This window comes from Rutidosis leptorrhynchoides, chromosome 4 (assembly GCF_046630445.1).
Source record: "Rutidosis leptorrhynchoides isolate AG116_Rl617_1_P2 chromosome 4, CSIRO_AGI_Rlap_v1, whole genome shotgun sequence".
Lineage (NCBI taxonomy): Eukaryota > Viridiplantae > Streptophyta > Magnoliopsida > Asterales > Asteraceae > Rutidosis > Rutidosis leptorrhynchoides.
Window position 1 is genome coordinate 159732622 of NC_092336.1, and position 27374 is coordinate 159759995.

Consider the following 27374-nt stretch of genomic DNA (forward strand, 5'->3'; position numbering starts at 1 on the left):
TTCATTTTAAAACAAACCATAACCTTTATTTCATCAATAAAGGTTTAAAAAGCTTTACGTAGATTATCAAATAATGATAATCTAAAATATCCTGTTTACACACGACCATTACATAATGGTTTACAATACAAATATGTTACAACAAAATAAGTTTCTTGAATGCAGTTTTTACACAATATCATACAAGCATGGACTCCAAATCTCGTCCTTATTTAAGTATGCGACAGCGGAAGCTCTTAATAATCACCTGAGAATAAACATGCTTAAAACGTCAACAAAAATGTTGGTGAGTTATAGGTTTAACCTATATATATCAAATCATAATAATAGACCACGAGATTTCATATTTCAATACACATCCCATACATAGAGATAAAAATCATTCATATGGTGAACACCTGGTAACCGACATTAACAAGATGCATATATAAGAATATCCCCATCATTCCGGGACACCCTTCGGATATGATATAAATTTCGAAGTACTAAAGCATCCGGTACTTTGGATGGGGTTTGTTAGGCCCAATAGATCTATCTTTAGGATTCGCGTCAATTAGGGTGTCTGTTCCCTAATTCTTAGATTACCAGACTTAATAAAAAGGGGCATATTCGATTTCGATAATTCAACCATAGAATGTAGTTTCACGTACTTGTGTCTATTTTGTAAATCATTTATAAAACCTGCATGTATTCTCATCCCAAAAATATTAGATTTTAAAAGTGGGACTATAACTCACTTTCACAGATTTTTACTTCGTCGGGAAGTAAGACTTGGCCACTGGTTGATTCACGAACCTATAACAATATATACATATATATCAAAGTATGTTTAAAATATATTTACAACACTTTTAATATATTTTGATGTTTTAAGTTTATTAAGTCAGCTGTCCTCGTTAGTAACCTACAACTAGTTGTCCACAGTTAGATGTACAGAAATAAATCGATAAATATTATCTTGAATCAATCCACGACCCAGTGTATACGTATCTCAGTATTGATCACAACTCAAACTATATATATTTTGGAATCAACCTTAACCCTGTATAGCTAACTCCAACATTCACATATAGAGTGTCTATGGTTGTTCCGAAATATATATAGATGTGTCGACATGATAGGTCGAAACATTGTATACGTGTCTATGGTATCTCAAGATTACATAATATACAATACAAGTTGATTAAGTTATGGTTGGAATAGATTTGTTACCAATTTTCACGTAGCTAAAATGAGAAAAATTATCCAATCTTGTTTTACCCATAACTTCTTCATTTTAAATCCGTTTTGAGTGAATCAAATTGCTATGGTTTCATATTGAACTCTATTTTATGAATCTAAACAGAAAAAGTATAGGTTTATAGTCGGAAAAATAAGTTACAAGTCGTTTTTGTAAAGGTAGTCATTTCAGTCGAAAGAACGACGTCTAGATGACCATTTTAGAAAACATACTTCCACTTTGAGTTTAACCATAATTTTTGGATATAGTTTCATGTTCATAATAAAAATCATTTTCTCAGAATAACAACTTTTAAATCAAAGTTTATCATAGTTTTTAATTAACTAACCCAAAACAGCCCGCGGTGTTACTACGACGGCGTAAATCCGGTTTTACGGTGTTTTTCGTGTTTCCAGGTTTTAAATCATTAAGTTAGCATATAATATAGATATAGAACATGTGTTTAGTTGATTTTAAAAGTCAAGTTAGAAGGATTAACTTTTGTTTGCGAACAAGTTTAGAATTAACTAAACTATGTTCTAGTGATTACAAGTTTAAACCTTCGAATAAGATAGCTTTATATGTATGAATCGATTGATGTTATGAACATCATTACTACCTTAAGTTCCTTGGATAAACCTACTGGAAAAGAGAAAAATGGATCTAGCTTCAATGGATCCTTGGATGGCTCGAAGTTCTTGAAGCAGAATCATGACACGAAAACAAGTTCAAGTAAGATCATCACTTGAAATAAGATTGTTATAGTTATAGAAATTGAACCAAAGTTTGAATATGATTATTACCTTGTATTAGAATGATAACCTACTGTAAGAAACAAAGATTTCTTGAGGTTGGATGATCACCTTACAAGATTGGAAGTGAGCTAGCAAACTTGAAAGTATTCTTGATTTTATGAAACTAGAACTTTTAGAATATATGAAGAACACTTAGAACTTGAAGATAGAACTTGAGAGAGATCAATTAGATGAAGAAAATTGAAGAATGAAAGTGTTTGTAGGTGTTTTTGGTCGTTGGTGTATGGATTAGATATAAAGGATATGTAATTTTGTTTTCATGTAAATAAGTCATGAATGATTACTCATATTTTTGTAATTTTATGAGATATTTCATGCTAGTTGCCAAATGATGGTTCCCACATATGTTAGGTGACTCACATGGGCTGCTAAGAGCTGATCATTGGAGTGTATATACCAATAGTACATACATCTAAAAGCTGTGTATTGTACGAGTACGAATACGGGTGCATACGAGTAGAATTGTTGATGAAACTGAACGAGGATGTAATTGTAAGCATTTTTGTTAAGTAGAAGTATTTTGATAAGTGTATTGAAGTCTTTCAAAAGTGTATAAATACATATTAAAACACTACATGTATATACATTTTAACTGAGTCGTTAAGTCATCGTTAGTCGTTACATGTAAGTGTTGTTTTGAAACTTTTAAGTTAACGATCTTGTTAAATGTTGTTAACCCAATGTTTATAATATCAAATGAGATTTTAAATTATTATTTTATCATGATATTATCATGTATGAATATCTCTTAATATGATATATATATACATTAAATGTCTTTACAACGATAATCGTTACATATATGTCTCTTTTAAAAATCATTAAGTTAGTAGTCTTGTTTTTACATATGTAGTTCATTGTTAATATACTTAATGATATGTTTACTTATCATAGTATCATGTTAACTATATATATATCCATATATATGTCATCATGTAGTTTTTACAAGTTTTAACGTTCGTGAATCACCGGTCAACTTGGGTGGTCAATTGTCTATATGAAACATATTTCAATTAATCAAGTCTTAACAAGTTTGATTGCTTAACATGTTGGAAACATTTAATCATGTAAATATCAATCTCAATTAATATATATAAACATGGAAAAGTTCGGGTCACTACAGTACCTACCCGTTAAATAAATTTTGTCCCGAAATTTTAAACAGTTGAAGGTGTTGACGAATCTTCTAGAAATAGATGCGGGTATTTCTTCTTCATCTGATCTTCACGCTCCCAAGTGAACTCGGGTCCTCTACGAGCATTCCATCGAACCTTAACAATTGGTATCTTGTTTTGCTTAAGTCTTTTAACCTCACGATCCATTATTTCGACGGGTTCTTCGATGAATTGAAGTTTTTCGTTGATTTGGATTTCATCTAACGGAATAGTGAGATCTTCTTTAGCAAAACATTTCTTCAAATTTGAGACGTGGAAAGTGTTATGTACAGCCGCGAGTTGTTGAGGTAACTCAAGTCGGTAAGCTACTGGTCCGACACGATCAATAATCTTGAATGGTCCAATATACCTTGGATTTAATTTCCCTCGTTTACCAAATCGAACAACGCCTTTCCAAGGTGCAACTTTAAGCATGACCATCTCTCCAATTTCAAATTCTATATCTTTTCTTTTAATGTCGGCGTAGCTCTTTTGTCGACTTTGGGCGGTTTTCAACCGTTGTTGAATTTGGATGATCTTCTCTGTAGTTTCTTGTATAATCTCCGGACCCGTAATCTGTCTATCCCCCACTTCACTCCAACAAATCGAAGACCTGCACTTTCTACCATAAAGTGCTTCAAACGGCGCCATCTCAATGCTTGAATGGTAGCTGTTGTTGTAGGAAAATTCTGCTAACGGTAGATGTCGATCCCAACTGTTTCCGAAATCAATAACACATGCTCGTAGCATGTCTTCAAGCGTTTGTATCGTCCTTTCTCTCTGACCATCAGTTTGTGGATGATAGGCAGTACTCATGTCTAGACGAGTTCCTAATGCTTGCTGTAATGTCTGCCAGAATCTTGAAATAAATCTGCCATCCCTATCAGAGATAATAGAGATTGGTATTCCATGTCTGGAGATGACTTCCTTCAAATACAGTCGTGCTAACTTCTCCATCTTATCATCTTCTCTTATTGGCAGGAAGTGTGCTGATTTGGTGAGACGATCAACTATTACCCAAATAGTATCAAAACCACTTGCAGTCCTTGGCAATTTAGTGATGAAATCCATGGTAATGTTTTCCCATTTCCATTCCGGGATTTCGGGTTGTTGAAGTAGACCTGATGGTTTCTGATGCTCAACTTTGACCTTAGAACACGTCAAACATTCTCCTACGTATTTAGCAACATCGGCTTTCATACCCGGCCACCAAAAATGTTTCTTGAGATCCTTGTACATCTTCCCCGTTCCAGGATGTATTGAGTATCTGGTTTTATGAGCTTCTCTAAGTACCATTTCTCTCATATCTCCAAATTTTGGTACCCAAATCCTTTCAGCCCTAAGCATGCCATTTGGACTTTGCAACGCCCCTGCAACCTTTCAAAGGTGCATGATGGCAATCTTTCACGACATGATAGAAGAATGCATGGAAGTTTTCATGGATGACTTTTCAATCTTCGGTGATACTTTTGAAACATGTCTAGATGCGAACAATCAAATCTATTACTTAATTGGGAGAAATGCCATTTCATGGTTAAAAAAGGCATCATTCTTGATCATAAAATTTTAAAGGAAGGAATTGAAGTGGATAGAACTAAAGTAGATTTAATTGCTAAATTTCCACATCCCGCCAATGTTAGAGGAGTTAGGAGTTTTCTAGGGCATGCCGGTTTTTACCGACGTTTCATAAAAGATTTTTCTAAAATTGCCACTCCTATGAATAAACTCCTAGAAAAGGATGCTCCATTTATCTTTTCATATGAATGCATCAAATCTTTTAATATTCTTAAAGAAAAACTCACTAATGCGCCGATCATGATAACTCCAAATTGGAATCTACCATTTGAACTCATGTGCCATGCAAGTGATTTTGCAATGGGATCCGTTTTAGGACAAAGGATTGAAAAATGATTTCAACCTATTTATTACACTAGTAAGACGTTACAAGGAGCACAAACAAATTACACAACTACTTAAAAGAACTCCTTGCTATTGTCTTTGCTTTTGACAAATTTCGTTCATATCTCGTTCTAGCTAAAACGGTGGTCTATACTGACCATTCAGCTCTTAGATACCTATTTTCAAAACAAGATGCCAAACCACGATTAATCCGTTGGATCTTACTCTTACAAGAGTTTGATATTGAAATCCGAGACAAAAAGGGAGCAGAAAATCTCGCCGCTGATCATCTTTCTCGTCTTGAAAATCCCGAATTAGAAGTTCTAAATGAATCGGCTATACAAGATAACTTTCCTGATGAATATCTATTGAAGATAGATTATAATGAAATTCCATGTTTTGCAGACTATGCAAACTACTTAGTATGTGGATTCCTTGAAAAAAGGGTTGTCGTACCAAAAACGAAAGAAATTCTTTAGTGATATAAAACACTATTTCTGGGAAGATCCACATTTGTTTAAAAGTTTTCCCGATGGAATAATATGCCAATGTGTATTCGGAGATGAAGCTAGTCAAATCTTAAACCATTGTCACACAGGACCAACAAGAGGGCATTATAGGCCTCAACTTACCGCAAGAAAAGTTTACGATGCTGGATTCTATTGGCCTACAATTTTCAAAGATGCACACCTTCTTTGCAAATCCTGTGATGCATTTCAAAGGGCCGGAAAAATAAGTCAACGTGATAAAATGCCACAAAATGTCATTCAAGTATGTGAAGTATTTGACGTTTGGGGTATTGACTTTATGGATCCATTTCCAAAATCTCATAATAATCTCTATATTCTCGTTGCCACTGATTATGTATCTAAATGGGCGGAAGCACAAGCTCTCCCAACTAACGATGCACGAGTTGTGGTCAACTTTTTAAAACGTCTTTTTGCAAGGTTTGGAACACCGAAAGCTTTAATAAGTGATCGGGGTACTCATTTTTGTAATAATCAACTTGAGAAAGTTCTCAAAAGATATGGAGTAACTCATAAAATCTCAACCGCTTATCATCCACAAACAAGTGGACAAGTTAAAAATACCAACCGAGTATTAAAACGTATTCTAGAGAAAACCGTAGGATCAAATCCAAAGGAATGGTCCATGAAATTGGAGGATGCACTCTGGGCTTTTAGAACAGCCTACAAAACCTCAATTGGAACCACACCTTTTAAACTCGTTTACTGAAAAGCATGTCATCTTCCAGTAGAAATTGAGCACAAAGCATTTTGGGCTTTGAAGACATGTAATCTTGATTTGCATGTAGCCGGACGTTTACGGTTAAGTCAACTAAACGAATTAGAAGAATTAAGACATGAATCATATGAAAATTCTTTAATCTATAAAGAAAGAACGAAGAAATGGCATGATAAAAGAATCAGAAGTTCAAAAGAATTTAAAGAAGGAGACAGAGTTCTTCTTTTCAATTCTCGATTCAAGCTATTTCCTGGAAAATTGAAATCAAGATGGTCTGGACCATTCATAGTCAAAAGAGTTTTCCCATACGGAACAATAGAGTTAATAAATTCAAATGGGATTGTATTTAAAGTTAATGGTCACAGAGTTAAACATTACATACATGGTCCGATGGAAGTTGACAATGAAGTCAATCATAATTTCACCACCCAAGAAAACCCTCAGAATGAAAACATAAATATGTTATCCACAACATATGAAAAACCAAAATTGGGAGACGAGGAAGCTTCAAATTGGAGTGATGAAGGATTATTCCTATACAAACCTCCCACTCCAAGAAACGAAGAAAAATGTGAACAAGAAGTTCAAGTAGAAGTGAAAGAACCAAGAAAAGATCACTCGAAAAAGAATAACAAACCAACTCTACTTACTAAAGTAGGAGACCCAGGTGAATTTATCATTTCTTGCTTGCTTAACGATGGTGCTATGTATAATGGACTCGCAGATTTAGGAGCAAGTGCAAATGTTATGCCTCTTTCCTTATACAAAAGATTAGGTGTAGGTAAATTAAGACCAACCAGAATATGTGTTCAATTATTTGATCAAACCATTAAACACCCGGTTGGAATACCAAACAATTTACTTGTTAAAGTGGGAAGTTTGACCTTTGTTGCAAACTTCATAGTTATTAATATGGAGGAAGACCTTGATATTCCTCTAATTTTAGGTCGCCCATTTTTAGCAACCACCGAAGCGTTCATTGATGTAAGAGAAGGTAGAATGACACTTAGGGATGGTGACAAATCGATCAACTTTGTGAACTGAAAGTTTAGATCTCCACCAACCAAAACTGTTGAACCAATAAAAATGCCTAAGTGTGGGGAAGATGAAGCAACAACCAATGATGAACCGATAACAAAGAACCCCGTTGTTAATACGAAATTAGCTGAACCCGTTTTTAACAGTTCAACGAAGAAACTTTATAAACGGATTCAAGATGCTAGGATTAAGGGGAACTTTAAGTTATGTAACCGATTAGTATCCAATTTATCGCCTAAAGAAAAGGCAATGTTAGTTGAATTTGTGAAAATTACAGAGGAAATCAACAATTGGCTTGAAGCAAAAGTCAGAGATATACAAGTTGTTGATAGTCCAATTGAAAACGAAGTTAATCACGATTTCGACACCACAGCTAACTAAGTGTGGGAAGATTCGAATCTTTTTAGGGTAATATGTATTTCTGTTAGAGTTAAATATTCTGTTTTCATGTAGTTCTCGAGAATGGAATCCGAATGGTCTTTCCCTAGCAGACCCTAAAGAACTAGTCTTCTCCCTCCATTCTGAATTTTTATTTCTTTTAGGTTTTACGAGATGAAGAATTCCTTTGATTTGAACCATGGTCTAATGCTACACGCTTTGATTACTAAACGTAATAATGACACACTCCCGAGTGACCTGGTGTCAGTAATAAGAGGCAGATGTGACGAAGTAAGGAAAGAACTCAGGAAAGATCATCATAAGACACATTTTGGTAAAGGAAAATTAAAATCCGCAATAAAAAGAAGAGCACGGCACCTTGAAAGATGTTAAAAATGCAGAAAATGGTCACACGAAGGTAAATGTTCAAACAATCAAACATATTCAAATACCGAATTTGTTACTCTATGCAGAGAAGGACCGTTCATATGTTTAGAAGAAAAGATATTGAAGAATCGAGGTTACGCTTATGTAGCTATGGAAAACCAAATCACACGACTCTCCTATGAGTCAGCTAAAGCAGGTCTCTGAGAATTCTTTCTCACAGGTAAGTATGTACAGTTTTTATTTGTTTTTATTTGTTTTTATTGCTTTTAACCTTTTGATAATAAACGCTGAATCGTTCGCTATAAAGTATTAAATTGATATTCAATAAAATTAGGTATGTGTAACCGAAATTATTGATATCATACAAAAATTTATTACATCACTGAGAAATTTACCGTTTATTCTTAAGGTATAAATATCTTTAATTAATCAATCCAAAATATTTCAAAAATTTGTCAGGAGTAAAACTAGGTTATGGAGTCAAAATTACTTTACCGAAAAGAGGGGCGTATATTTTTGATAATATTTGATTGATTAAAGTGGGATAAAAGACCAAAAAGATTTTTAATTTTAATTTTTACCATGTTTTTAAAATTAATATATAAATATTAAATTATTAATGTAAATTTTTAAAATCAATATATTTAAGTTTAAGTATTTTAAAAAATTAATATTTTTAATATAAGTTTGTAAAATTAATGTATAAAAATATTAATAATATTTATATGAATTTTTAATTTTATGCATTTTAAATTTAAGTTTGGTGTGAATTTAAAAACAAAATTTACTTTATTTCATTGAGTTAAAAATATGATTTCTAAAATTTGTCGTGAGTTGAAGACTAGGTCGTTGAACCGAAATTGCTTTACCCGAGGGCGGGACGAGAAATTTTGTAATCATTATTTTTAATCTTATTAATTTAAAGTATGCCAAAAACATTTAAAAAACTCAAAAATCTTTGCTTTTAAAACAATCGCTTTAAAAATGACAAATTTTAAATTTTGCCGAGGGACGGACTAGGTAAACATACCGAAACTACCTAAAGTAAAAGGAAACAAAATTTTAAAAAATTATTCATTTAAATTGTTTTAATAAATAAAGATTCAAAATAATAATAATAATAATAATAATAATAATAATAATAATAATAATAATAATAATAATAATAATAATAATAATAATAATATTATGTATGTTTGTAGTTTATCTTATGTACAAAACAGGGTACAACAGAGCATTTTCAAAGACTGGCATTAAGTTAAGCAAAAGCTATTAATTTTGACGACAAAACGAAAAACAAATGTGATGTAACAACAAGACGGAATGAACAAATGATGTGCACAATTTATCATTCAACAAACAAACGCCAATATGTTTGGAAACTTTGGTAAAATTTAATCATTTTTCTATGCTAATCACCCTCAATAATTTAAATTGTACTGATTTCTGGCAAATGAGGGCATTGAAAGATCTTAAGTGTGGGAAGGGGTTAAATTCTTTCGGATTTTTAAAATTTTAAATTTAAACACTTGGTTACCATTAAAAATACTAGTAACGCAGTAGTTGTATTAGAATCTAGTGCTCTCTGATAATAAAGAACAGCCCTAGTCTTATATACTGACTACCCAATTCTAGTAAAATTTTTCAAAATTTTCAATTAAATGAACTCAAAATCATGTTTATACATATTTATGAACGATAAAACTAGGTGTTAACACCGAAATTATTGTTACCTCGGAAAGGACATAAATTTAGAAACAACCCAAAATGTTAGAATTCATTTAAAATGGAATAGAGGAAAATAAAAAGGCAAAGAAAGGAAAATAAAAGCCAAGTGTGGAAAAAATTTACCAAGTTATTTAGAACATATATCACATATTTTTGTACAAATAATTAAAGTTACTTTTGTTTTGGACAATATTAATCAGTTTTACCCAGTTTATTGTAATATAAATTGAATTTATAAGAAAGTAAAGTCTTCCGAGAGAAAAAGACACGCGCTTCTTGATTTAGGTCAGGAATTTGTCGTCCAGGCCAGTTGTAGAGTCTACGAAAAACCTTGAAAAGTTTCCTCGAAAATCAGAGGGAAATTCACGGACCTCAGCATCAAACAGGGTCTCCAAGTGGTCAGACTTATCCTAACCATGAGAGGATCTGTCTCGTACAATGGGGGGGCACCATGCAAATTAGCTTATAAGACTAATGAATCAGATCCCCAGAAAGGATAATCTCCTTAAAGATTAAAAATCATCTTTTAAGAGTGATATTACTCAATCCTTGAGATTGACTTTTAAAGATTGAGAATTACAAACTCATGGAATTCGATGGTATCTAAACTCGAGCTTGAACGAGAAAATATTTTGATCAAATTACAAACCGATTTGTTTTCTGAAAATCCATTTTTAATGCGTTCATTACCATTGAACGTAAAATCCTAAGAATTCACCTGGAATTCATTAGGTCACCTGAACCAAATCGGGTGTCAACCGTAAGAACGGTGGTTGCATAGCATGGTCGAAGACAGGACCTTGTGCCAGACTGAAAAAACTATAGGGTGATCTTTATTATTGCTCCTACAAAGGATAGTAATTACATCCGACACGATATAGACCATAATCAAAAGCATGTCATGGGACATTGCCTTAACAGTTGCTTGTTCAACGCTTTCCTTTACAACCGGACGGTAGTTTACTGAAAGGTAATATACGAGGCAAGTAAACTGGACGTGTTGCTTTCCCAATACAAGGTTAGCAAGTGGGTGACACAAAATCGCAGGTTTTGAGCTAAAATTTTCAAATCTGAAACCCACAAAACGCACAAAAACAATTTCGCAAACACCGGTGAAGGGTTATTCCGGAAAACTTATCTAGGGTAAAAGCTAGATTGAATTTTCAAAAGATTAAATGTTTTCTTAAAGATCTAATTTCTTAAAGGATCTAAATTTTTTATAGTCATGTGGGACTGTAAAACACAATGTTACTATCATTGTTCATACCACCAAATTGAAATCACTGATGTACAAAGTGTGAAGAATAAAGAAGTGATTCAAGTATGTTTATATTCAAGTTCTATATAACTTGAGGACAAGCAATGCTCAAGTGTGAGAATATTTGATAATGCTAAAAACTAACATATATTTCATAGCATTATCCTTCAAGAAAGACAAGCTTTTAGTTGCAATTGTTCTATTTACAAGTGATATTCGTTTAAATAATAAAAGGTGAAGACAAAAGACAGATTCGACGATTTGAAGACGCAAACGACCAAAAAGCTAAAAAGTACAAAGTACAATCCAAGTGGTTCAATTTATTGATAAGAAACGTCTCAAAATTACAAGAGTACAAGCCGCAAAACACAAAGTACAAGATATTAAATAGTACGAAAGGACGTTCGAAAATTCGGAATCAAGACATGAACCAACTATCAACACGCGATGTAACGGAGCTAAAATTACAAATCAACTATGCACATGAATATAATATAATATATATATAATTATATAAAATTATATATATATTATATATATTACATAAATATGTCGACAAGCTAGGAGCCAAAAAGTATGTGACCAGGAAATGACGGCCATGCGATCGCATGGCTAGAAGGCACAAAACTCATGCGACCGCATGAGTTACTGTAGCAGGCCACATTCTTTAAATACAACGAATTCTGGACGAATTTTAACATATAATTTTTCAATCTCTCTTACTCTCAATATATATATATATATATATATATATATATATATATATATATATATATATATATATATATATATATATATATATATATATATTTATATTTATATTTATAAATTTACATTTTAATATTAAGATTAATAATAATAATAATAAGGTTATGGTAGCGAATCTTTTAAGTTTGTAAGTCGAAATTCTGCCTGTGTAACGCTACGCTATTATTAATCATTGTAAGTTATGTTCATCCTTTTTAAATTAATGTCTCGTAACTAAGTTATTATTATTCTTATTTAAACCGAAGTAATCGTGATGTTGGGCTAAATATTAAAGACGGGGTTATTAGGCTTTGTACCATAATTGGGGTTTGGATAAAAGAACGACACTTGTGGAAATTAGACTATGGGCTATTAATGGGATTTATATTAACTAAATGATACCTCGGTAATTTAATATATAGACTTATAATTTGACGTATCTATAAATAACCACATACGCTTAATCGGGTACGGTGGTCGGGATATCTATAAATACCAATAATTGTTCATTTTACCGGACACGGGGATGGATTAATAGTCAATAAACTTGTTGAAACAGGGGTGAATTACATACAAGGGTAATTGGTGTAATTGTTAGCAAAGTAATAAAACCTTGGATTTCACGCAGTCGATAACCTGGTGTATTCATTAAACAAAATATTAAGACCTTGTTACAGTTCAAATCCCCAATTAGTTGGAATATTTGACTTCGGGTATAAGGATAATTTGACGAAGACTGTCGCACTTTATATTTATGACTGATGGAATATTATGGACAAAACCGTATGGACATATCGAATAATCCAGGACAAAGGACAATTAACCCATGGTAATAAACTAAAATCAACACGTCAAACATCATGATTATGGAAGTTTAAATAAGCATAATTCCTTTATTTCATATTTCATCACACTTTTATTTACTGTCATTTTATTTAATTGCACTTTCAATTATCGTACTTTTTAATTTTATTTATTGTCATTTTATTTATCGCACTTTAATTTATCGCACTTTAATTATTGTCATTTAACTTTACGCTTTAAATTAAGTTGTATTTATTTTTTTACATTAGGTTTTAACTGCAATTAAAGTTTTAAAATCTACAAACCGGTCATTAAACGGTAAAACCCCCCTTTTATAATAATAATACTACTTCTATATATATATATATATATATATATATATATATATATATATATATATATATATATATATATATATATATATATATACCCCTTTTATAATAATAATACTACTTATATATATATATATATATATATATATATATATATATATATATATATATATTTATATACAAATATAGTTTTAAAAATATAGCGTTAAACTTGGCTAGTTCCCTGTGGACGAACCGGACTTACTAAAAACTACACTACTGTACGATTAGGTACACTGCCTATAAGTGTTGTAGCAAGGTTTAGGTATATCCACTCTATAAATAAATAAATAACTTGTGTAAAATTGTATCGTATTTAATAGTATTTTCTAGTAAAATATAAGCTATTTCGTATACACCCTTACGCACATCAATTATATAACCCCAATGGCGAAGGGTTGATTTTGAGTTGTGAATTGGATAACCTCGATGATGTGGATTTTCATAAATCCCGGAACCGTGGGTTTTGATTTGAGAAGTGAATCACGTGTGGATGCGGATTCACGATGACGCTTGTAGTTTCAGTCATCTTATTGAAGTAGTGATCTCGTGTGGTTGCGGATTTACTAAGGCTTGTGTAGTTCGGCCAACCTCGATGTTGTTGTGTTATTGAAGATAGTAGTCTCGTGTAGATGCAGATTTACTAAGGCTCGTGTAGTTCGGCCAATCTTCATTTTGGTACTTGGTAGTTGGTAGTTGGTTTCGGTATTGGGTTAAAGGGTTAACCTTGGGCGGTTTACGCTTTGTTATATATATAGATATATATATATTGTTGTATTGTCGTGTTGTAGCTGACCCTCCGGGTGTAGCTTATTGGCGTGGTACATATCGTCATTGGTGTACTCACATTGTTGATATCGTTAGCTTGTTGTATAGGGATTGTACGGTATGCTTAGATTAGCTTGCCTTTATGCATAGACTCCGGTATGTGTTATTTGATTATTATTGTGTGGCGTGTCCATTTTTTGCATATATATGTATGTAGTATATTCTCACTCACTAAGCATTAGCTTACCATCTCGTTGTTTATATTTTTATAGATTTGTGTGAAGGCGGTGGCTCGGGTAAGCATGGGGACTAGTGGACTTGCGTACTTGCTCAGAAGACGTGCTTTTGGATTTGATTAGGATTGGGTAGCGTATCCCCAATCGCCATGCTCGGTCTTTATTTTGTGTTAAAATCATGTGGTCGAAACTTGTATTTTGTACGAAAGTCGTACAACGGCCGATGTGGGCTCGGTGTCGTAAAACTCGTTTTATTATTGGAACGTGTTAGTTTTATCTAATAATATATGTTGCAAAAAGCGTTTCGTCTAAAAGTGTCGGGAAGTGGGAGATCTTTAACTGAGAATTGGAAAATTTGGACAGCAAGCTGTCAGGCCATGTGCGCGCCGCGCACATAGGGGGCTGCGCGCCGCGCACCCCTTCTGTATAAAAAAATAAATAAATAAATTTGCGTATTCGGTTGGATAACTGTGACACCGCTAATTTTTTTTTTAAACGTGGCGGAAGCATTTATTATTTTATTACAAAATAACATTAACTATGTTAATACAACCAATGTCACGTGTCATTACAAAATTCGTAAGACGTAATTACATTCTGCTTTCAAAAGTACACGGTTCATATCCTAAAAGACCATATCAGAGTTAACCCTGTCAAACATAACATCACCATGCCCGTCTTCTCCCAAAAAGCACTATCTACATAAGCTAATAACCTGCAGGGAGGAGATGGAGGGGAATTAGCACGAAGCTAAGTGAGTACGACTAACTACATGCCATAGCATACATAAGTGTTATACTAAACATGTCATATAGTCTAACACACAAACATCACCCAAGTGCCATCTACAGAGACTCTGGCGGCTCGACCAAACCATTAACCACCAGCTGATCGGACTGTGGCTTACCAGAAGTTCCTCCACCACCGTATGTATATACATAATCCACACGCGACGGACGCGTCATTCACATATATATACACCACGGTTGTCTAGGCTACCACAGAGGAACCCAACCCGCAGGTTGATCTCTCCTACCGAGGCTACCACACAATAGGGACGTACTGGGCTCCAGCAGACAAGCATCAACTAACATGCAGTCATCACAAAGTACTAAGTAACCACAACAACAAGTATATCTAACAAGCATGGCAATCATAATATAACATGCTTCTATATACTATATTCTCCAGTTAGTCCCACTCACCAAATACCAGCAACCAGCTCAGATAATCTACTACTGAGTGGCTTCCTTATCTTTTTCACCTGAACATAAGGCAAATTAAGTTAGTTACTGTCCATTAACACCAAATAACACAATATATAAATTTTTGTCAGAAAAAGTGTCCGCTAAAATTTTTTTGCTTAACACTTGTGCACTTTCAAAATTTACATCATAATCATCAAAATACAAACGGACAGCATAACGGCTAGAAATCAACACTTGGTAAAATATTCACTGCCCAAGACAGTCGACCGACTGTCTACACTCACTCGGCCGAGTGTCTAGTAACTCGGTCGATGGTCTCTTACAGACACACTCTGTCGTGGGTCTTACACACTCGGTCGATGGTCTAGTTGGTAGGTCGAGTGTCTCGAGACACTCAGCCGACTGTGTTCATCTGCAGAAGCTGAAGACAAAGTGACGGGTTTCACCCAAATTCATCCAATTCTTGCTCTAAAGCTCGATTACAACCTCAAAACCGACCAAATCAAAGACACTAAACATGTAGAAACATAAACCCACAAGATTTGGACTCAAACAACATCAAATCTAACCATTTTGACCCAAATTACTCACTTTGTAAAATTTAACACAAAAACCCAATTTTCTCAAAGATTAGAGCATGAAATGCTACAAATCTTACCTTGATTGAATCAGTAAATCATAAGGAACGCAAAGATGTGAACGATTTGAGCTCTAGAGCAAGGATTAAGTATTAGGGTTTGAGGTAGGTGAAGAGATGAAGAACGGTGTGTGTTTGTGTGTGTGGAGGATTCTGGAAATAAAATGAGGAGAGAAGCAGCACTAGTCATCTAAATGGGATTAATTTCTCACACTGAGCAACACACAGGTATTTATCAGTTATCTAATATCTTTCGTACATCATTTGGCAACCCAAACGAAGTCCAAATTAAATAAACAAACCTGTTCTATGACCCTTGTCACAAACTAGTCCTAACCACATTATTATTTAATAGTAAATATTAAATAAAAATAAAAGCATATAATAACACAATACTAACTTAAGGGCAAAATAGTAATCTTACAACTAGGCCCGATTGAGGATGTTACAAATCTACCCCCTTAAGAAGATTCCGTCCTCGGAATCTGGTCAAGGTCAAACAACTGGGGATAGCGCGCCCTCATTAACTCCTCGGTTTCCCACGTCAGGTTAGAACCTAAACTGTGTTGCCACTCTATTAATACCATTGGAATCTGTTTCTTTCTTAACTTGGTAACTTTCCTGTCTACTATTCGAATTGGCTCTTCTACTAACCTTACTTAAATCCACTTTCAAATCCTTCAGCGGAAGAATCAAACTTTCGTCATCTACTTTACACTTTCTTAAATAACACACATTGAACGTGTTGTGAATTCATGCTAACTCTGAAGGAAGATCTAAAACAACAGTCTAATCATTCAAAATTTCTTTGATTGGAAATGGCCCAATAAACCTCGGAGCTAGTTTACCACGTTTATTGTAGTGACCCGAAATTTTCCATGTTTATATATATTAATTGAGATTGATATTTACATGATTAAATGTTTCCAACATGTTAAGCAATCAAACTTGTTAAGACTTGATTAATTGAAATATGTTTCATATAGACAATTGACCACCCAAGTTGACCGGTGATTCACGAACGTTAAAACTTGTAAAAACTATATGATGACATATATATGGATATATATATAGTTAAAATGATACTATGATAAGTAAAAATATCATTAAGTATATTAACAATGAACTACATATGTAAAAACAAGACTACTAACTTAATGATTTTTAAACGAGACATATATGTAATGATTATCGTTGTAAAGACATTTAATGTATATATATCATATTAAGAGATATTCATACATGATAATATCATGATAATATAATAATTTAAAATCTCATTTGATATTATAAACATTGGGTTAACAACATTTAACAAGATCGTTAACCTAAAGGTTTCAAAACAACACTTACATGTAACGACTAACGATGACTTAACGACTCAGTTAAAATGTATATACATGTAGCGTTTTAATATGTATTTATAAACTTTTGAAAGACTTCAATACACTTATCAAAATACTTCTATTTAACAAAAATGCTTACAATTACATCCTCGTTCAGTTTCATCAACAATTCTACTCGTATGCACCCGTATTCGTACTCGTACAATACACAGCTTTTAGATGTATGTACTATTAGTATATACACTCCAATGATCAGCTCTTAGCAGCCCATGTGAGTCACCTAAAACATGTGGGAACCATCATTTGGCAACTAGCATGAAATATCTCATAAAATTACAAAAATATGAGTAATCATTCATGACTTATTTACATGAAAACAAAATTACATATCCTTTATATCTAATCCATACACCAACGACCAAAAACACCTACAAATACTTTCATTCTTCAATTTTCTTCATCTAATTGATCTCTCTCAAGTTCTATCTTCAAGTTCTAAGTGTTCTTCATATATTCTACAAGTTCTAGTTACATAAAATCAAGAATACTTTCAAGTTTGCTAGCTCACTTCCAATCCTGTAAGGTGATCATCCAACCTCAAGAAATCTTTGTTTCTTACAGTAGGTTATCATTCTAATACAAGGTAATAATCATATTCAAACTTTGGTTCAATTTCTATAACTATAACAATCTTATTTCAAGTGATGATCTTACTTGAACTTGTTTTCGTGTCATGATTCTGCTTCAAGAACTTCGAGCCATCCAAGGATCCGTTGAAGCTAGATCCATTTTTCTCTTTTCCAGTAGGTTTATCCAAGGAACTTAAGGTAGTAATGATGTTCATAACATCATTCGATTCATACATATAAAGCTATCTTATTCGAAGGTTTAAACTTGTAATCACTAGAACACAGTTTAGTTAATTCTAAACTTGTTCGCAAACAAAAGTTAATCCTTATAACTTGACTTTTAAAATCAACTAAACACATGTTCTATATCTATATGATATGCTAACTTAATGATTTAAAACCTGGAGACACGAAAAACACCGTAAAACCGGATTTACGCCGTCGTAGTAACACCGCGGGCTGTTTTGGGTTAGTTAATTAAAAACTATGATAAACTTTGATTTAAAAGTTGTTATTCTGAGAAAATGATTTTTATTATGAACATGAAACTATATCCAAAAATTATGGTTAAACTCAAAGTGGAAGTATGTTTTCTAAAATGGTCATCTAGACGTCGTTCTTTCGACTAAAATGACTACCTTTACAAAAACGACTTGTAACTTATTTTTCCGACTATTAACCTATACTTTTTCTGTTTTGATTCATAAAATAGAGTTCAATATGAAACCATAGCAATTTGATTCACTCAAAACGGATTTAAAATGAAGAAGTTATGGGTAAAACAAGATTGGATAATTTTTCTCATTTTAGCTACGTGAAAATTGGTAACAAATCTATTCCAACCATAACTTAATCAACTTGTATTGTATATTATGTAATCTTGAGATACCATAGACACGTATACAATGTTTCGACCTATCATGTCGACACATCTATATATATTTCGGAACAACCATAGACACTCTATATGTGAATGTTGGAGTTAGCTATACAGGGTTGAGGTTGATTCCAAAATATATATAGTTTGAGTTGTGATCAATACTGAGATATGTATACACTGGGTCGTGGATTGATTCAAGATAATATTATCGATTTATTTCTGTACATCTAACTGTGGACAACTAGTTGTAGGTTACTAACGAGGACAACTGACTTAATAAACTTAAAACATCAAAATATATTAAAAGTGTTGTAAATATATTTTGAACATACTTTGATATATATGTATATATTGTTATAGGTTCGTGAATCAACCAGTGGCCAAGTCTTACTTCCCGACGAAGTAAAAATCTGTGAAAGTGAGTTATAGTCCCACTTTTAAAATCTAATATTTTTGGGATGAGAATACATGCAGGTTTTATAAATGATTTACAAAATAGACACAAGTACGTGAAACTACATTCTATGGTTGAATTATCGAAATCGAATATGCCCCTTTTTATTAAGTCTGGTAATCTAAGAATTAGGGAACAGACACCCTAATTGACGCGAATCCTAAAGATAGATCTATTGGGCTTAACAAACCCCATCCAAAGTACCGGATGCTTTAGTACTTCGAAATTTATATCATATCCGAAGGGTGTCCCGGAATGATGGGGATATTCTTATATATGCATCTTGTTAATGTCGGTTACCAGTTGTTCACCATATGAATGATTTTTATCTCTATGTATGGGATGTGTATTGAAATATGAAATCTTGTTGTCTATTGTTACGATTTGATATATATAGGTTAAACATATAACTCACCAACATTTTTGTTGACGTTTTAAGCATGTTTATTCTCAGGTGATTATTAAGAGCTTCCGCTGTCGCATACTTAAATAAGGACGAGATTTGGAGTCCATGCTTGTATGATATTGTGTAAAAACTGCATTCAAGAAACTTATTTTGTTGTAACATATTTTTATTGTAAACCATTATGTAATGGTCGTGTGTAAACAGGATATTTTAGATTATCATTATTTGATAATCTACGTAAAAGCTTTATAAACCTTTATTGATGAAATAAAGGTTATGGTTTGTTTTAAAATGAACACAGTCTTTGAAAAACGTCTCATATAGAGGTCAAAACCTCGCAACGAAATCAATTAATATGGAACGTTTTTAATCAATAAGAACGGGACATTTCAGTTGGTATCCGAGCGTTGGTCTTAGAGAACCAGAATTTTGCATTAGTGTGTCTTATCGAGTTTGTTAGGATGCATTAGTGAGTATGGACTTCGACCGTGTTTACTTGAAAAATGATTGCTTAACAAATTTTGTTGGAACCTATATATTTTTAACATGTGAATATTATGTGATATATTAATCTCTTAACGCGTTTGATATTATGTGATAGATGTCTACCTCTAGAACAAGTCCCATTGACTCACCTAATAATAATGAAGAGTCAAATGTAAATTGGAATGATTCGTGGAATGATTCACAAGTTCCCGAAGAGGAACCGGAAGAAGAGTCGGAACCGGAAGAAGAATCGGAACCGGAAGAAGAATCGCAACCGGATGAAGAAATAGAACCGGTGGGGGAAATAATAAAATGGTTAAGTAAAAGAAAATCCTCAACCAACCGACCAAGGTTAATTATGGTCAATGGTGTTTCCGCCAAGGAATCAAAATATTGGGAGGATTACCAATTCTCCGATGAATCGGATTCCGATGAGAATTCCGATGATGTTATAGAAATTACCCCAACTGAATTTAAAAAGTCAAAAGAAAATAATAAGGGAAAGGGCATAAAAATAGAGAAATCTAATTCCAACCCCGATGAACTTTATATGTATCGTCAACCCCCGAAGTCCTTAAGTTGTAACAATGACCCGGGAACGTCTAAACCACCAGGTTTTTCTAAACCAATGTGGAAAACGACGGCTCGTATTAGGGGAACATCATATATCCCTAGAAACTTGACAAAACGAACCAAAACCGAAGAAAAAGAAACAAGCGAGTCGGAATAAGATAGTTGTCTTCGTGTGGTGTAATATATGTAATATAGTGTGCTTATGCTTTATGATATATGTAAAAATTGCTTGTATTAATAAGTATTTTTTTTATGAATCTAACTCTTGTCTATTTTATAGTATAAAAACACAAAATGGATAGACAACCCAATATTTTAAGAGACCTACCCGGAGACATGATTGATGAAATCTTGTCTAGAGTCGGTCAGAATTCTTCGGCACAACTATTTAAGGCGAGATCAGTTTGTAAGACATTCGAAGAACGTTCCAAGAATGCCTTGGTTTATAAAAGGCTTTCGTTCGAAAGATGGGGGATATCACATTGGGAAATCCATAAGTTACGATGTGTTTACTTTGACGCATATATTGCGGGGAACCCAAATGCTATTTTACGCAACGGGTTAAGAAATTATTTTGACTCAATATATCCGAATATTGGACTTCGTGATTTAGAAAAAGCGGCTAACATGCAACATAAAGAAGCATGTTATGCTTACGGATTAGTAATGTTCGCTTCTCACCAAAGTGAGAACAAGAACATCGGGTTACAACTATTAAACAAAACGTTTCCACAAGTGACGGAGTCGGTAATTGGGGTAAGAAATGAGGTTTTTAGATTGTTACGGGACTGTTGGACATTACATAACCCTCGTCCCTTTGACGACGTTACAACACGCTGTCTTATCAACGGCCATAACGGTTATGTTCCACAAGACCAAGGATGGGAAGTAGTCCTAGTAAAACCAGAATGCATGACTTGTTTCTGGACGTATGAATTACGTGTCTTTATTGCCTTTTCTGAACGACTTGTGTACTAGCTAGAATTATCTTCACAACTATCTTGTATCAAAGTTATTGTGTGCTATATTTCATGCTTTATGTAAAATAAGCGGTATTGTAAGTTTGTAAAATATTGTATAAAAGTTTGAACGCGAAATATTATTATAATCAGTTTTTCATATAGAATTGTAGTAGTTGAATTGTATATTAGCTACTAAGTATGAACTTAACGGGTAGGTACTACCCGAATTTAAACTTATAAAATGCTAATATGAAGAAAAAGCTTTTATAAATGAGTTCATATTATGCTACGAAATACTATTAACTACTCTTAATATTCTGTATGATTAACTTGTTCCATTTGACTATTTTGAAGGAAATGGCACCGACTACTCGACACACCGTGAATATGAATGAAGAGGAATTCCGTACTTTTCTAGCTTCAAACATAGCCGCAGTACAGGCTGCGCTACATACCAACAATAACCTTGGATCTAGCAGTACATGAAATCGTGTAGGATGCACCTACAAAGAATTCACTGCCTGCAAACCTTTGGAATTTGATGGAACCGAAGGACCGATCGGATTGAAACAGTGGACCGAGAAGGTCGAATCGGTGTTTGCCATAAGTAAGTGTACTGAAGAGGACAAAGTGAAGTACGCTACGCATACCTTCACAGGTTTTGCGTTAACATGGTGGAATACCTATCTAGAGCAAGTGGGACAAGACGATGCGTACGCACTACCATGGTCAGCATTCAAGCACTTGATGAACGAGAAGTACCGTCCCAGAACCGAGGTCAATAAGCTCAAGACAGAACTTAGAGGGTTACGAACCCAAGGATTTGATATTACCACGTACGAAAGACGATTCACAGAATTGTGCCTATTGTGTCCGGGAGCATTCGAAGATGAGGAAGAGAAGATCGACGCGTTTGTGAAAGGATTACCGGAAAGAATCCAAGAAGATATAAGTTCACACGAGCCCGCCTCCATACAACAGGCATGTAGAATGGCTCACAAACTAGTGAACCAGATTGAAGAAAGAATTAAAGAACAAACTGCTGAAGAGGCCAATGTGAAGCAAGTCAAAAGAAAGTGGGAGGAAAACGGTGATAAGAATCACCAATACAACAACAACAGCAATTACAACAATAATCGCAACAATTATCCCAACAATCGCAACATCAATCGCAACTACAACAAACGGCCCAACAACAACAACAACAACAACAACAACAACTACAACAATCATCCCAACAACAATAATAACTGCAACAACAACAACAATCAGAAGCAGCTATGCCAAAGGTGTGAAAAGTATCACTCGGGGTTCTGCACCAAATTTTGCAACAAGTGTAAAAGAAACGGTCATAGCGCGGTGAAGTGTGAGGTCTACGGACCAGGGGTTAATAGAACGAAAGGAACAAATGGTGTCGGAATGAGTAATGACGGAGCAAGTAGTGTCGGAGCAAGTTATGCCAATGTAGTTTGTTATAAATGTGGAAAACCAGGCCACATTATTAGAAATTGCCCGAACCAGGAGAACACGAATGGACAAGGCCGCGGAAGAGTTTTCAATATTAATGCGGCAGAGGCACAGGAAGACCCGGAGCTTGTTACGGGTACGTTTCTTATTGACAATAAATCTGCTTACATTTTATTTGATTCGGGTGCGGATAGAAGCTATATGAGTAGAGATTTTTGTGCTAAATTAAGTTGTCCATTGACGCCTTTGGATAGTAAATTTTTACTCGAATTAGCAAATGGTAAATTAATTTCAGCAGATAATATATGTCGGAATCGAGAAATTAAACTGGTTAGCGAAACATTTAAGATTGACTTGATACCAGTAGAGTTAGGGAGTTTTGATGTGATAATCGGTATGGACTGGTTGAAAGAAGTGAAAGCAGAGATCGTTTGTTACAAAAATGCAATTCGCATTATACGAGAAAAAGGAAAACCCTTAATGGTGTACGGAGAAAAGGGCAACACGAAGCTACATCTTATTAGTAATTTGAAGGCACAAAAACTAATAAGAAAAGGTTGCTATGCTGTTCTAGCACACGTCGAGAAAGTACAAACTGAAGAAAAGAGCATCAATGATGTTCCCATTGCAAAAGAATTTCCCGATGTATTTCTGAAAGAATTACCGGGATTACCCCCACATCGATCCATTGAATTTCAAATAGATCTTGTACCAGGAGCTGCACCAATAGCTCGTGCTCCTTACATACTCGCACCCAGCGAGTTGAAAGAACTGCAAAGCCAATTACAAGAACTTTTAGAGCGTGGTTTCATTCGACCAAGTACATCACCGTGGGGAGCTCCTGTTTTGTTTGTCAAGAAGAAAGATGGTACATTCAGGTTGTGTATCGACTACCGAGAGTTGAACAAACTTACCATCAAGAAACGATACCCACTACCGAGAATCGACGACTTATTTGATCAACTACAAGGCTCGTCTGTTTATTCAAAGATTGACTTATGTTCCGGGTATCATCAAATGCGGGTGAAAGAAGATGATATTTCAAAGACTGCTTTTAGAACACGTTACGGTCATTACGAGTTTATGGTCATGCCATTTAGTTTAACTAATGCACCAGCTGTGTTCATGGACCTTATGAACCGAGTGTGTGGACCATACCTTGACAAGTTTGTCATTGTTTTCATTGATGACATACTTATTTACTCAAAGAATGACCAAGAACACGGTGAACATTTGAGAAAGGTGTTAGAAGTATTGAGGAAGGAAGAATTGTACGCTAAGTTTTCAAAGTGTGCATTTTGGTTGGATGAAGTTCAATTCCTCGGTCACATAGTGAACAAAGAAGGTATTAAGGTGGATCCGGCAAAGATAGAAACTGTTGAAAAGTGGGAAACCCCAAAAACTCCGAAACACATACGCCAGTTTTTAGGACTAGCTGGTTACTACAGAAGGTTCATCCAAGACTTTTCCAGAATAGCAAAACCCTTGACTGCATTAACGCATAAAGGGAAGAAATTTGAATGGAAGGATGAACAAGAGAAAGCGTTTCAGTTATTGAAGAAAAAGCTAACTACGGCACCTATATTGTCATTGCCTGAAGGGAATGATGATTTTGTGATTTATTGTGACGCATCAAAGCAAGGTCTCGGTTGTGTATTAATGCAAAGAACGAAGGTGATTGCTTATGCCTCTAGACAATTGAAGATTCACGAGCAAAATTATACGACGCATGATTTAGAATTAGGCGCGGTTGTTTTTGCATTAAAGACTTGGAGGCACTACTTATATGGGGTCAAAAGTATTATATATACCGACCACAAAAGTCTTCAACACATATTTAATCAGAAACAACTGAATATGAGGCAGCGTAGGTGGATTGAATTATTGAATGATTACGACTTTGAGATTCGTTACCACCCGGGGAAGGCAAATGTGGTAGCCGATGCCTTGAGAAGGAAGGACAGAGAACCCATTCGAGTAAAATCTATGAATATAATGATTCATAATAACCTTACTACTCAAATAAAGGAGGCGCAACAAGGAGTTTTAAAAGAGGGAAATTTAAAGGATGAAATACCCAAAGGATCGGAGAAGCATCTTAATATTCGGGAAGACTGAACCCGGTATAGGGCTGAAAGGATTTGGGCACCAAAATTTGGAGATACGAGAGAAATGGTACTTAGAGAAGCTCATAAAACCAGATACTCAATACATCCTGGAACGGGGAAGATGTACAAGGATCTCAAGAAACATTTTTGGTGGCCGGGTATGAAAGCCGATGTTGCTAAATACGTAGGAGAATGTTTGACGTGTTCTAAGGTCAAAGCTGAGCATCAGAAACCATCAGGTCTACTTCAACAACCCAAAATCCCGGAATGGAAATGGGAAAACATTACCATGGATTTCATCACTAAATTGCCAAGGACTGCAATTGGTTTTGATACTATTTGGGTAATAGTTGATCGTCTCACCAAATCAGCACATTTCCTGCCAATAAGAGAAGATGACAAGATGGAGAAGTTAGCACGACTGTATTTGAAGGAATTCGTCTCCAGACATGGAATACCAATCTCTATTATCTCTGATAGGGATGGTAGATTTATTTCAAGATTCTGGTAGACATTACAGCAAGCATTAGGAACTCGTCTAGACATGAGTACTGCCTATCATCCATAAACTGATGGGCAGAACGAAAGGACGATACAAACACTTGAAGACATGCTACGAGCATGTGTTATTGATTTAGGAAACAGTTGGGATCGACATCTACCGTTAGCAGAATTTTCCTACAACAACAGCTACCATTCAAGCATTGAGATGGCGCCGTTTGAAGCACTTTATGGTAGAAAGTGCAGGTCACCGATTTGTTGGAGTGAAGTGGGGGATAGACAAATTACGGGTCCAGAGATTATACAAGAAACTACCGAGAAGATCATCCAAATTCAACAACGGTTGAAAACCGCCCAAAGTCGACAAAAGAGCTACGCTGACATTAAAAGAAAAGATATAGAATTTGAAATTGGAGAGATGGTCATGCTTAAAGTTTCACCTTGGAAAGGCGTTGTTCGATTTGGTAAACGAGGGAAATTAAATCCAAGGTATATTGGACCATTCAAGATTATTGATCGTGTCGGACCAGTAGCTTACCGACTTGAGTTACCTCAACAACTCGCGGCTGTACATAACACTTTCCACGTCTCAAATTTGAAGAAATGTTTTGCTAAAGAAGATCTCACTATTCCGTTAGATGAAATCCAAATCCACGAAAAACTTCAATTCATCGAAGAACCCGTCGAAATAATGGATCGTGAGGTTAAAAGACTTAAGCAAAACAAGATACCAATTGTTAAGGTTCAATGGAATGGTCGTAGAGGACCCGAGTTCACCTGGGAGCGTGAAGATCAGATGAAGAAGAAATACCCGCATCTATTTCCAGAAGATTCGTCAACACCTTCAACAGCTTAAAATTTCGGGACGAAATTTATTTAACGGGTAGCTACTGTAGTGACCCGAACTTTTCCATGTTTATATATATTAATTGAGATTGATATTTACATGATTAAATGTTTCCAACATGTTAAGCAATCAAACTTGTTAAGACTTGATTAATTGAAATATGTTTCATATAGACAATTGACCACCCAAGTTGACCGGTGATTCACGAACGTTAAAACTTGTAAAAACTATATGATGACATATATATGGATATATATATAGTTAACATGATACTATGATAAGTAAACATATCATTAAGTATATTAACAATGAACTACATATGTAAAAACAAGACTACTAACTTAATGATTTTTAAACGAGACATATATGTAATGATTATCGTTGTAAAGACATTTAATGTATATATATCATATTAAGAGATATTCATACATGATACTATCATGATAATATAATAATTTAAAATCTCATTTGATATTATAAACATTGGGTTAACAACATTTAACATGATCGTTAACCTAAAGGTTTCAAAACAACACTTACATGTAACGACTAACGATGACTTAACGACTCAGTTAAAATGTATATACATGTAGCGTTTTAATATGTATTTATACACTTTTGAAAGACTTCAATACACTTATCAAAATACTTCTACTTAACAAAAATGCTTACAATTACATCCTCGTTCAGTTTCATCAACAATTCTACTAGTATGCACCCGTATTCGTACTCGTACAATACACAGCTTTTAGATGTATGTACTATTAGTATATACACTCCAATGATCAGCTCTTAGCAGCCCATGTAAGTCACCTAACACATG